The sequence below is a fragment of the Cebus imitator genome, unplaced genomic scaffold (assembly GCF_001604975.1).
Source record: "Cebus imitator isolate Cc_AM_T3 unplaced genomic scaffold, Cebus_imitator-1.0 Scaffold332, whole genome shotgun sequence".
Lineage (NCBI taxonomy): Eukaryota > Metazoa > Chordata > Mammalia > Primates > Cebidae > Cebus > Cebus imitator.
Window position 1 is genome coordinate 1,280,023 of NW_016107647.1, and position 13,546 is coordinate 1,293,568.

The 13,546-nt window shown below is 52.7% G+C and overlaps 1 protein-coding gene across 4 annotated transcripts in view; it reads left to right on the forward strand.

Moving 5' to 3' along the window:
- Positions 1 to 13,546, forward strand: part of SLC6A6 (solute carrier family 6 member 6) — an 87,582-nt gene that overhangs the window by 29,257 nt on the left and 44,779 nt on the right. The gene's annotated exons all lie outside the window — the stretch shown is intronic.

Genomic DNA, 13,546 nt, shown 5'->3' on the forward strand with positions numbered 1-13,546 from the left:
GCTTCTTTTTCCCTCTGCACCCCCCAGCCCCAGGAGTCGGGGTTGATCCCCAAGGCTTCTCCCCCCAGGATCAAACATGCAGGCCCCACTCAGCTGTCCAGCCCCAGAAGCCCGAGGTCACCCCTGCCAGCCTTTGCCTTGGTTTCTCAAACTGCCTTTCTCTTTAGCAAGTGGCTAAAGGTGCGTTGGCTTTGTCTTGGGCCTGCATCTGGGTTCTGCCGCTTGCTACGGAGCAACCTTGGCCAGGTCATGTCTCCTCTGAGCCTCGTTTTCCTTATTTGTATTTTTAGTAGAGACAGGATTTCACCATGTTGTCCAGGAGGGTCTCGATCTCTTGACCTCGTGATCCACCCACTTTGGCCTCCCAAAGTGCTGGGATTACAGGCCTGAGCCACCATCATGCCCAGCCTGTTTTCCTTATTTATAAAATGAGGGCCAAGGTTCCCATCTGCCAGGGCCTGGTGAGGAGCAGCAGCAGTAGGGAATAAGAGACCCTCTGGCAAACTCTCAAGTCCAGGACAAATGGCTCTTGGGGTGATTCTGGACTTAGTGGGGCTGCAGAAGTGAAACTCAGCCTGGCGCAGCCCCTAGATGCTCACAGCCTGACAGATGAGACGTCTGCGCACACACGCATCACATGCATGCACTCTCATCAGCCAGCCTTAATCTCTTTCCTGAGCTGATTTTGTTTGATGTTTTGCCCAAGTGTCTCCCAGTTCATTAGCACCACCATTCCCAACCTCACCTGATTTTAAGACTCACTTGGGAAGCTGGTTAAACAAGATGGATTTGTGGGCCCCCACCTTGAAAATTCAGTCAATAGTCTGCAAGGGTCCAGGTGTCTGCATTTTTAGCCAGTATCTCAGGCAGCTCTGCTGGTCCCCATGTGAGGATTTTGGTCATCCACTGGTCCCTCCTAAGATCCCAGAGACTTCAGCAATGAATGACTTTACAGATTATAAGTCCCATTTACAGGTCAAGAAACTGAAGTTTCCCAAGGAGAAATTTGAACTCTATCCACAGTTGCTCAGTTCTGAATGAGAGTCCAGTGTCTGCTGGATGGAGGGGGTGATTCGAGCTGGAGGATGTTAGACAGAAGAGTCTTGGGTGGGCAGGAAGGGCTTTTGCGGGGTGGTGACACTTGGGTCAGGGTCTTCAAGCTGGGCGGGATCTACCTAAATGGAAGAGAACCCACAGACTTGAAAGGGGCAGTGCCAGGGAGACTAATGCTGGGCAAAAGGAGAAATAAGGTGGCAGAGATTGGGAGCAGGACAGGCAACTCTAGTGAGCGTGAGATTCCAAGAGGAGAAGTTTAGGTTGTTATCCAGGCAGCTGGGAGTCACTGATAGTTCTTGAGCTGGGGGCTGACATGGGAGGCTTTTGGGGTTTGCTAGAGACAAACCTGGCTAAGCAGGTGGGAGCAGAGGTCAGGGCATGCCTCCAAGGAGTTTCCAGGGGTTTCCAAGAGGCCACAGCACAAGTGACAGGCCACCAGAAGGTATACCATGTCCCCAGCACTCCCAGAGCTTAGGCAAAAGTCCAGTGGAAGGTTGAGGGAGATGGCTCCCACTGGGGGTTGCCCTGGGAGGTGGCCTCCACCCAGAGGAAGACCACAGTTGAGAAGTGTCAGTCCTCCCTGCAGCCCAACCCCACTCGAGTGTGGACTGTAGTGCTGAGCTTTTCCTCTGGCCAAGCAGTAACTGTTGTTAGGCACCATCTTGTAGTGCTGGAAGTCGCTGCCTCCGCTGCACCAACATCTGCCAACCTGACAGGATGAGATACGACCCTCATCCAGCCAGGTTTGGATTAAGAACTTACATTCGCCTCTGGTGCCCACTGTATCCCACCGGGTTGGGGTTGTCGGGAATATTCTGCCCTCTGCCACATCTTTCAGGCCTCAGTTTCCTCTCTGTGAAATGAGTTCCTGCCAGCTCTGATGGGGCCGTCTGTGGAGGAAGCTGGAGACTGTAGTTTTGTCCTGTCCTTGATCTGCTGTGGGGCCTGGGCCTCAGCTTCCTCGTCTGTGAAGTGGGCTTGCCTGTGGATGTGCCAAGACCTCTGAGGCCCCGTTGTGAGCCTTTGATTTTGTGTGGGATCCCAGGGGACGCCCTGGCACTTGGCAAACCTTTAGGGACAGGAAAAACTAACTTCAAAGTCATTATTAGAAGATGCTCAGGAGCAGACATATTGTTGTTGTTCATCTGTAGCGTTTTGACCATTTGATGGGAAATGTTGCTCAGAAGTTGGGAGCACATCCTGGTCCACCCTTCCCCACTGTCCACAGCCCCCAGCGTTTGCCATTGCAGTTTGCTCTGTTGCCCATAGAGGAGCCCTCAGAATGCCTGACATGGGAGGCTGTTTGTCCCTACGTGGAGTGTCCCCAGAGCCCTGAACCCTCAACATTCCATCTGACAAATTCTAATTGTGCTGGGCCTTATATTCTAGATGTCAGGGAGCAGGCCTTGGGTGACCGGGGAGTGACAGACAGCAACAGTACAGGCTGGGAATGCAGGAAGAGAGCTGTCCTGGAGGCTGGCCTATCCAGGCTGTGAGGGGTGCCTGCTCATTAGGCAGGGGAAGAGTGGGTGGGGCTGAGGGCACAGCACAAGCCAAGGTGTGGGGGCCTGAGAAAGCACAGTGTGTGCTTCAGCAACCCCCAGGGTCTTGGGTCGGTTCCGGATAGTGGAGGGACCTAGAAATCGGCTTCCAGATAAGTGGAGCAGGCCCCTGTATTCCGGAACACAGTGGCCACCAGTGACAGACGGTGCCAGTTCCCCACCCCATCTTGCTAAATCCCAGGCTGTTTGGCAGCTCTAGCGCCACACTCTGGTTGAGCTGAATTTCTGAGTCTGAGTGAGGTGGGGCAGAGGTAGGAAGGAAGAAGAGAAACATGTTTAAAAGAGGAACAAGGAGCGGGAGGTTGTTTGCAAACATTTAATGACGGAGGAGTTTCACATAACGTAGACAGGATATTGTGCCCATTTGAGTGAGGGTAACGTTGAGGCTGAAGAGAGAAGATGACTTGCCCAAGGCTGTATGGCAGAGCGCCCTTGCTGGCAGAGCCCTGGTGACAGAGTTGGGGGTGGCCCGGCTCCTGCAGGAGCACCCTTAGCTGCCTCTCTCACTGGGGCCTGTATCCTTCCAATTTCCATAGAGTAAGGGAGGGGCCACCCTCTGCTTTCACAGCCAACAAGGAACAGAGCTTTAGGGTTCTTACAGCCTAAAAGGAGAAGGTCAAGAAAATGGCAACCAACCTTTCTCTTTTCTTGAGTTTCTTTTTTTTGGCCTCCAGAAATAATCCTGGGTTCTGCAGAGCCTTTTTCAGGCTCATGGTCTACCCTACCCTGCCCCCATTTCCGGCAAACCAGGCTGAGGGCTGGGCTGCTAGCGAAGCTCACAGCAAGAGTGACAGGCCTGTCCTGTCGCTGGTGAGTCAGTGCCAGGAGGTGGCTGCCTGCTGACTCACCCACTCCTTCCGCAGGCTCCAGGGGCCCCTGCAACAGCCTAACTCCAGCCAGTCCTGGGCCATGGGCGAAGCGGATGGAAAAGGGGCTTGGCTCCCTCCAACTCTTTGCCTATCCCCTGTACCCTGGAGCCGGGCTGCGGGCAGCGTGGCCATTGTGCTGTCATTGGCCTAAACAGCATAGCAACAGGAAAACAACCCCAAAACCCCAGCGTTAAGAGCAAGTCCAACAGTGCACGACTCCCCAGGTCAGGAGCCAGGCTTTGCAGAAGCCCCCATGTGCACAGAACCTGCAGGTGTGCCCACTCTCGGCCCTGCCCCTGGCTATGGAAACAGGCCTTCGAGTACCCAAGGTAGGCATCGTGGTGGCCCTCCCTGAGCTCCTCATCCTCCTCCAGCCCAGCTGTGGGCACCAAGTGTCCTGGAAGTCTACTGAGTGATGTCCAGGGTCGCCTCAGACAGATCCCAGGGACTTGACCATCCGCCATGCATCCAGCTGTCAGGCCCAGCTCTCGGAGGCTCTTTGACCAGAGGTGTCTTTGAAGACTACCCTTGACCAGACATGGAACCTCGTCCTTCTTCTGAGCTTATAGAATAATTTTTGTTACTTTAACAAAACAAGCCCCTCCCTCCTTCTCTAGATAGACGTAGGCACTGTGAAGGCAGGAAGGTGACCCAGTACCCCTGTGATGGCCCTGAGCCAGGCATGTAGCAGGTACTAGGTCAGCCAGAGCTTTTGCTCCCTCTGGCCACCTCCCCCAGGGAGAATCACACCAGGTGGGCAAAGTGCCTGCTCAGAGGAGAGGGGACAGGTGACTTCCCCAGAGCACATGGCAGCAAAGGGTGACCCTGTTCTTTCAAAGCCTGGCTTCAACCGTGGAGCCGACAGGGTTTGGGCTTCATGCACAAGGATGTGGTTGTGTTTGTGCCACAGTCTTAGGTGTTAGGTCCTTGGCCAAGGGGAAGACATTCCAGCCACCTGCCCCACAGGTTCTCAGATGTTGGTGAGGAAGCCAGGCAGCGGAGGTGTGGGGTTAAGGACTCCACAGGCTCTACCGGAAGTGTTAGCTGGGCGTGGTGGCTCACATCACACATAATCTCAGCACTTTGGGAGGCTGAGGCAGGCGGATCATTTGAAATTAGGAGTTTGAGACTAGCCTGGCCAACATAGTGAAACCCATCTCTACTGAAAATACAAAATAATTAGCCGGGTATGGTGGTGCATGCCTGTAATCCCAGCTATTCAGGAGGCTGAGAAACTCAAATCACTTGAACCCAGGAGGCAGAGGTTGCAGTGAGCCAAGATCGCCCCACTGCACTCCAGCCTGGGCAACAGAGCTAGACTCTGTCTCAAAAAAAAAAAAAAGAGTCACAAGGGAAAAACCCAATGTGGGCCTTTAAGTTCTCTTTCAGAGTAGAAGGGGAGGGTTGGCCAGGTGGTCAGGGACAAGCCAGGACTTTTAGCCAAAAGCATTGAGTCCTCACTGGGGCAGCACAAAACTCAGGATAAATCCAGGTTCTAACCCTGGCCTTGGGGGCCCCCATCCCCTCTTCCTCTCTGCCACACGCTGGCTTTCTGTTTCTTCACTATGTGCACCTTGGCCCTCTTTGCTGTTCCCTGCTCTTTGTTTCTTTTGTTTTTTGGAGTTTTTTTTTGAGATGCAGTCTTGCTCTGTGGCCAGGCTGGAGTGTAGTGGCGCGATCTCGGCTCACTGCAGCCTCTGCCTTCCAGGTTCAAGCGATTCTTCTCCTCAGCCTCCCAAGTAGCTGGGACTACAGGCACACACTACCACACCTGACTCATTTTAGTTGAGACAGGGTTTCACCATGTTGGCCGGGCTCTTAGAACACCGTTTCCCCAGTTCTTTGCCACACAGGTCTCAGCTTCAGTGTGGTTAAAAGCTTGTTTTCTAGAGCCGAGCTTCTGGGTTTGGATCCCAGCTGTATGACCTTGGGCAAGTGGAATCACTTCTCTGGGCCTCTTTCTGTCATCACGGCTGCTGAGGAGTGAGTGAGTTGGTGCCTGGAAAAGGTTTGGCATAGGGCCTGGCCACAGCGAGTCCTCAGTGAGCTGCTGCTGTTATGAAGTGTCACCTCTACAGAGGGGCTGCTTTGTTGCCTTCTGTGTGCTGGGCACTATCATAAATATTTGCTCATTAATGTGTTTTAATTTACATCTATCTCCCATTCTGCAGGTCAGCTCAGTAGGGCTCACCCACTGTCTCCAGTTCTAGGGCAGTGCCTGGCACATAGTAGGGTGAGTTAACAGCCACTGCTTGCCAGAGCCACCCGTGCCTTTGTTCTACCCCTGGACTTTTGAGCTGCAGAGGGAAAGTGACTTGGCCTGAGTGACCCAGCTTTCTGGCCCCGCCCACTGCTCTTTCCCTGACTTAGCTGCTTGGTCTCTGCCATGGGTTACCTCTGTTTGCAGCATGGTGTGTGCCCCAAACACCTTCACCTAGGGCAGTGCTGGCCACCCTGCCTTGTCCCGGCCCTTCCCAAGCCATCCTGCCACCAGGAGCCTGCCGTGCCTCCACCCCTCCCCCGCAGCTGGCACGGTGGCACTCTCCTTGCTGCCACTCCTCTGCTGCCAGGCTGTGGTTCTCTGGGGCTTTGGGCCAGGTCCTTTCACTTCCAAGGAGATGGTAAAATAATTTGGACCCAGTCCCCAGACCTTGTGTTCACCTGCCAACATTTTTATGAGGGAAAGGTGACAAGTTGGCTGTCTCTTGGACTCATACAGTGCGTTGCCACCTCCGGCATTGTTCCAGAGCCCGTTCTTTGCAAAACCTGCTCACTGTCACCCACTCTACCCCAGCAAACTGCAGACCTAAGAACTACCTGGTGTCTCTGGTCCCCGTCCAGAGGTCTCCTTGCGCCTGGGTGGCACCAAGGCCATGGAGTTGGAATATGGGTGCAAATCTTGGCCCACTGTCCTGTAGCTGTGGGACCTGGGACAAGCCTTCCCCACTCTCTGAGCCTCAGCCTCCTGATCTGTGAAAGATAAGGCTGATGAGGCTGGGGGTGAAGTAGAGGCTTCTCTGCAGGTTGTGGGCTGAGTGTGATCCAGGCAGGGGGCTTCCAGCAGAGGTCAGAAGTCTCTGAGGGTAGACCCATACTTTGGTGGGGTGGAGGTGGCAGTTAGGAGAGGGGAGGACCTCACCCAAAGATGCTGAACCCCAGGTGGATAGCAAGCCCTGTCTCAGAGATGGCAGGCCGTAACAATTTCCTCAACAGAATTCACTTTCACTACGACCAGAATATTTTTGCTCATTGTTTCAGCTTTGTTCCGGGCAAAACAATGCCTGGTTTCCTGGATGACCTCACCGGGACAAGCCATCAGGGCTGTAGGCCAGCCTGATCAGCATCTCCGCACGAGCCCGTTTTTCCCTTTGCCACGGCCACCTTAGGTGACCTGGGGCAATAGTGTGACCGAAGAGGACAAACTGGCCACAGGCCTAGTCTGACCCCCTCTGTATTTGGTTTGACCCAGGTGGTGGTTTAGAAACTGAAAAATGTATGTCTGCATACAACCCAGATTTCAATATCTCTTGAGAAATTGGAGGATCCAGCCCCAGTGGGCCCCAGTTCCAAAGGCACCTGCAGCAGTGGGATCTGGGGAGAGCTGCCTGTGAGAGCCCAGAATCCCCTGTCCCCTGGTTCCCACTCTTCCCTGCGGCCTCCCCACCCCAGGGACTCCTGTCCTTTGCCCACCAGGCCCCTGGAGGCTTTGGAGCTCACCACGCTTCAGTTAGCCTTTCCCTGGGAGTAGATAAGCAGCAGATACAGACCAGATGATACAATTCAATGCTTCAATCTCTTAAAGGTGTACTTTTAAAATATATATAGAAGAGGAAAAAAAGCCTTTGATTAGTTTCCACTTAAAACAGCTATTCCACTTAGAGTGGTGGAAAGCACTTCTGCTATTTTTCTCATCTCTTTAGGGACAGGGTCTTGCTCTGTCATCCAGCCTGGAGTACAGTGGCGTGATCACAGCTCACTGCAGCCTCCAACTCCAGGTGCAAGTGATCCTCCTACCTCAGCCTCCTGAGTAGCTGGGACTGCAGGTGCACACAACCACACCTGGCTATTTTTTTTTTTTTTTTAACTTTTTGTACCGACAGGGCCTTACTGTGTTTCCCAGGCTTATCTGGAACTCCTAGCCTCAAACCATCCTTTCACCTCAGCCTTCCAGAGTGTTGGGATTGCAGGCATAAGCCACCATGCCCACCCAGGAATAGCACTCTTAACTACAATTCAGTTTTTTTTTTGGTGCTTAATTGTTAAACACTAGGGCCAAGGAGGGTGCCGTTGGCAGGCATCACTAATAGATCCTGGCGTTCCTGCTCACTGAGCCTGTACCTAGCCCGGAATCTATGGAGACAGTGATCCAAGGAGCCCCATCAGGCCCATCATATGCTCCCTGTTTGCTAGAGGAGGGCTCTAGTCCACAATGCCATCTGTCCTGCCTGAGCCTGTGCTGTTTCATCAGCTGGCCTGGCCCAGCCCTGTGGCCCTTGGCACTGACTGCTCCCCAGGCCCTGTCTGGCCTCCTGAGCCCCATCTCCATCATGTGGCCCTTCACTTCCCTGTTTGCCCTTGCCTACTTCCCCAATTTGTCAGCTGGCTTGCAGCTGGCTCCTTATAGACACCAGACCCTATTTTATTTTGTAAAGCAGGTGACCCATAGCAGCTATAGTGGTTGAGAGCATGGATTTCTGAGGCCAAGACAGACCTGGGGGCATTTGAAGCTCAAGTGGTGTTTTCCTCACTGTGTGACCGTGGGCAACTGACTTCACGTCTCTGCATCACATCAGCACAGGAAGGATGATAGCAGCACCCACTGAGGGAATTAGCTAAGAAAATGAAAACGTGCTGGTAGTCAGTGCTTTTTTAAAAGATGCATATTCTGCTTGTGTATACGGTCAGTGCTTAATAAATGCAGCTATCTTTTTCTTAAATTTTTATTTTTATTTAGCAATTTTTTATTTTGAGACAGGGTCTTACTCTATTACCCAGGCTGGAGTGCAGTGGGGCAATCATGACTCACTGCAGCCTTGACCTCTGAGGCTTAAGTGATCCTCCTACCTCAGCCTCCTGAGAAGCTGGGACTGCAGGCACATGCCATCACACCCAGCTAACTTTTGTAGTTTTTGTAAAGATGGGGTTTTGCCATATTGCCCAGGCTGGAAATTTTAAAATTGATAAAAATTTTATATATTTACGGTGTATAATATGATGTTTTACATATACATCCATTGTAGAATGGCTAGATCAAGCCAATTACGTATCACCTCACTAAGCATTTTTTTGTATGTAGTGAGAACACTTAAAATCTACTCTCAACAGTTTCCAAATACACAATATGTTACTAATTCTAATCACCGTGACATCATGACATACATAATAGAGCTATTGAACTTATTCCTCATGTGTAACTGAAATTTTGTGGTTTTTGGCCAGCAATTCCCCAATGCCTCCAACCATCCACCTTTTCTTTTTAAAATTATTTATTTATTTATTGAGATGGAGTCTCGCTCTTGTTGCCCAGGCTAGAGTGCAATGGCATGATCTCAGCTCACTGCAACCTCCACCTCCTGGGTTCAAGCAATTCTCCTGCCACAGCCTCCTGAATAGCTGGAATTATAGGCATGTGCCACCATGCCCGGCTAATTTTGTGTTTTTAGTAGAGATGGGGTTTCTCCACGTTGGTCAGACTGGCCTCCAACTCCTGACCTTAGGTGATCCACCCACCTTAGCCTCCCCAAGTGCTGAGATTACAGGTGTGAGCCACTGCACCCACCTCAGACTTCCTCTTTCTAAGTTTTGCTCAGTGCCTGAGGCCCAGGCAGGCCAGGTGGGAACTATGGTCTTGAACCTGTCTCTCCTTTCCACTTGTGTGTGTAGCCTCAGCCAGGCTGCTTGCCTCCCTGTGTGAGCCTCAGCTTCTCATATCTGTAAACTACCAGAGTGTCTCTTCCACACTAAGAGTGTTGTAGTGAACAGGAAACTGTGTTCATAAGCAGCTCAGCCCAGAATGAGTCCTTACAAATCTTAATATTAAGCAGTGGGAGAGCAAAGGGATATTGTATCAAGCCATGGTGTCACTGGCACTAGGCTGTGTCTGGCTGCATGTGTGCCAAATCTGACCAGGTGATCTGCAGTTGGTTTCAGGCACGGCAGGCTCTGGCTGTCACCTCTGGAACACAGAGACAAGGAGAATGTTCAGTTGGGCACAGGAGGAGGCTTCATCCCATATCCTCTGTATCAGTCAATTCTAATCACTTGCAGCTATAATAACCAAAGAGGAAGCTCTTAAAATGGGGAATTATGTATCTCGGCTGCTGCAAAATAACCCTGGGCCCAGTGCCAAGGAAAACAGTCCTTGTTGGCGGGTGCAGGGATGCCTGTGGAGGAGGACTTGTTCCTGAGCACTCACTGCGCAGCGGGGTGGCCAATTGTGTGTGTGTGGAGGCTGAGGTGGCTGGCCTAATTGCAAGTTTGCGGAGGTGCACGGAGATACTCCAGGGACTTCCTGGAGGGTGTCATCTGAGGTCAGGCTGAGCGCCAGAGAGAGAGTGGAGGCAGAAGCGCCTAAAGGCTTAGCTACAACATCGCGGTCACTGTTACTCCCAGCTGAGTGACCTCGGGACGTCACTTTTCATCTCTGGGCCTTGCTGATCTCACCCTGGGGAGTATGAAGGCTTTATATACCCAAGGCCAGGGGTGGACCGGATACTAGTGATAGCGGTAATGAGAGGAGATAGTCGCAAGTCATAATAGTAGCTGCTGTGTGTGGAGTGTGTTGCCATATATACTTTTCTAAGCACCTTCTGCGCACCCCCTCATTTAACCCTCAGGACACTCCCATGGGGAGGAGGCAGTTACCCCATTTTACGGATGAGGACACTAAGGACTAATGGAGTTGAATGACTTGCCTAAGGTCACCTGTTTGGGAAGTGGCTCTCAGCTTCTGGGTCGAGGCTTATACTCTGGTCCCTATAGGGGCCAGGGTACCTGGGGCAGCTGGCAGGGAGCCAGGGGGCTTTCTACACTGCTGGTCCAACAGCCAGTGGGAAGATTCAGAGGGGACTGAGCCTGAGCAGTGGGAGGGACTAAAGCAGCTCTGTGTGGCCTGTGTCCCAAGGAGAAGGGGAGGGGGAGGTTGGGGCTAGAGGGTTAGCAGGGGTGCGTGCTGGGACCTGGTGGGCCGTGGTGAGGAGCCTGTGCTTTTTTCTAGGGGTGATCAGAGGGTTTAGGGGGCATGAGGACCTGATTATGCTTTTTAATCTGCCTTCAGCTGCTGCGTGGAGAATAGATCGGGGCGGGCAGAGTAGCAGCAGGGAGACCTGTGAGGAGGCTGCCACAGATGCCCATGCAAGGGCTGAGGGGCCTGTCGCTCGTGGTTGCCATGGTGACGGAGCGATGTGGGTGGATGCCAGGAATGTACAGGCGGGTCTTGCTGGAATGGGCTTTTGCAGGGACAGGCCTGCTGGCTATGTGTTCTTCAAGGCAGGTGGACCTGTGGCTGCAACCCCCACAGGTGGAGAGGTGGGTGCACCTTGGAAATGAGGAGTGGGGAGACCCCTACCATGCCAGGCACGTGACAGGTTCCCACTCTGCCCTGTTTAAAACCCCCACTCCATCCTGGCTCAGCCCCAGGCGGTGGGACAATGGGGTCCTGAGTGTGAAAGGGTGTGGAGGCCTCCTTTTGTAGGAAACCAGAGCCTAGAGCAAAGGGACTTGGGGAGCCCCATTTGCTCTTCCTCCATGTTTCTAGAGGAGTCTCTGAGTGTTAGTGTAGCAAGTGGGTCTGTGTGACCAGAGGGCAGAGCCAGGACTCTCAGACACAGTGAAACAAACCCCCCAGCTCCTTGCGGGGATGAACTTGGCCCATCCCAGCTGCCAATGAGGTCATGAGCTTCTGGGTGAGGAGGCTCCAGGGTCATTTCCTGAGAAACACCTTCACTCGGAGGGAGTTAAGTCTCACATCCTCCAATTATGCGCCCACCAAGCCAGCCCGCAATAGGCTGCCCTGATAACCATCGGGGGCTGTGCAAGTCAATGCTGGAACAATGCTGGCCGCTAGGACTATTTTTACAGTAGCCATTGGCCTGCTGCATCCCGCGCCTGGCCCCGAGGGAGCAGGGCAGAGAAAGGCGGCGCGGATGCTCTGGTAGACAGAGGAAGGGCTCCGTGAGCTGCCCGGCGGCTTCAGGAAGCCTTTCTTGGTCTGCTGGCCGCCAGATAGTGAAACAATTGGGGTCCCCCACCCCGAGCCAGGGAGAGGAAGGAGGTGTGGGGGAAATGGGGGTTTTGTTGTGCTTTTGTGCCTCTGTTCCTCGAGCACAGCCCCCGTGGCCCAGTGGCTGGGGCCAAGCCAGCACATCCCCTCTCCACACCCCAAGTCCTCAGCCAGCTACCGCCTCACCCTGTCTACAAGGCTCTGAGGCCAAGTGACTTGCCTGGTCACACGATTGGCAAAGCCGGGGTTTGCAGTTATCACCGGCTGCCTGTGGATGCCACTCTGGGATCCATCTACCCAGCAGCTCTTGCCTGACAACCTACTGTGTGTTGGGCATGGTCCTGGGCTCTGGGACACAGTAGTGAGCAAGGCAGGTGCGATCCTTGTCCCCAGGAGCCTCTATTCTAGTCAAGGAGATAGACGACAGCGACTCGAGGAATTGAACAAGATACTTTCAGGTAATGTTAGGTGCTCTCATGAGAAGACAAACTCAGATGCCCACCAGAGCCAGCCAGGTGAGTGCATCCTAAGCCGAGCGGCAAGCTGGCCAGGGTGTGGCCATGTGACAACGCGGTCACATCTGCTCCAGCCAGTGGTCGTCATAGGAGTATGAGCTCACTGTGGTCTAACCTTCCAATTTTTCAAAAGAACTTAGAATTCTTGACTTTTCTCTGAACTCTGATTATTTCAGTGTTGGCCACCAGTTTGATCATGAAGACAAGTTGTATCATGGACTGCTTGGCTCTGAGTTAACCACTTCTGCTGTCATCCTTTTTATTCTGCAGGTGGGGAAACTGAGGCTTAGGGAGGGGCGGGTAGGCCCAGTAGCTCTGGCTTTCCCTGCTCATCCGTTTTCTGTGTCCCTCTGTTATGTCGTGGGTCAGCCCTTGAAGGCAGGGGGCCCATCCTTGAGCTGTTTCCTCCCGCTGTGGGCTAGAATTCGGAATGCTCTTGGTAACCCTTGTCAGTTCTTGGAGAGCACAGATGGCTGCACTGGATGTGACTGTGGCCCTCGGGGCTGAGCTGCCAGGGAGAATGAGCACTTGGGGACCTTAGTAAGTACAGAAAGAAGAGACTCTGGCCTGGCTGGTGGCAGACCTCCCTCTAGACTGGAGGCCAAGCAGAAGTGGGCTGAGGATAACCATGAACAGCTCCAGGGAGCCAGAGGGCAAGGGAACCTGGCTGATAGGATCTACAGGGTCAGCCCCTGGAATCAGAGCAAGCCAGAGGATGGTTAGAGAAGGGTGGACAAATGGGGATTAACAAGCAAGCACTCTTGCATAACCCTCACCAGTGCCAATCCCATATTTTTTTCTGCTAGAGATGTGACTGGTTAATAAACTACAAATCTGTTTCATAAACACCCATTCTCTATACTTGGATGGCAACCCATTCTCAAATACTGTTTTCATTCCAGCCTGAAACCCTATTCCTAGTTCATTTCCGTCTATCCTTTTTTTTTTTTTTTAACTTAGTTGTAAATGGTGACCCCTGTGTGCTGGGCACTGTGTTAAGGCATTTGTAAAATAGGAGCTTCCATTTTTTTTTATACAAATCCAAATTTAGAAGATAGTATCTATTAATTTCTAGAAATTGCACCCAGGCTGTTATTTGGCAGATGCCTAGAACTGCCTGAGTGTGCCACATTTTGTGAAAGACAATGCTAAGACTGGGGTGCAGGCGAAAGTGTGACACTCAGATGACAAACATGGGGGCCCCTGGTGCTTCTTTTCAGCAGGTGCCTGGGGAATGGAACCTGCCGATTCTATGGGCTGCAAGTGTCCACAGCCTGAATCTTGAGGTTCCCGGTCCCATGAAGGGGTCTGAATGACTCCTGA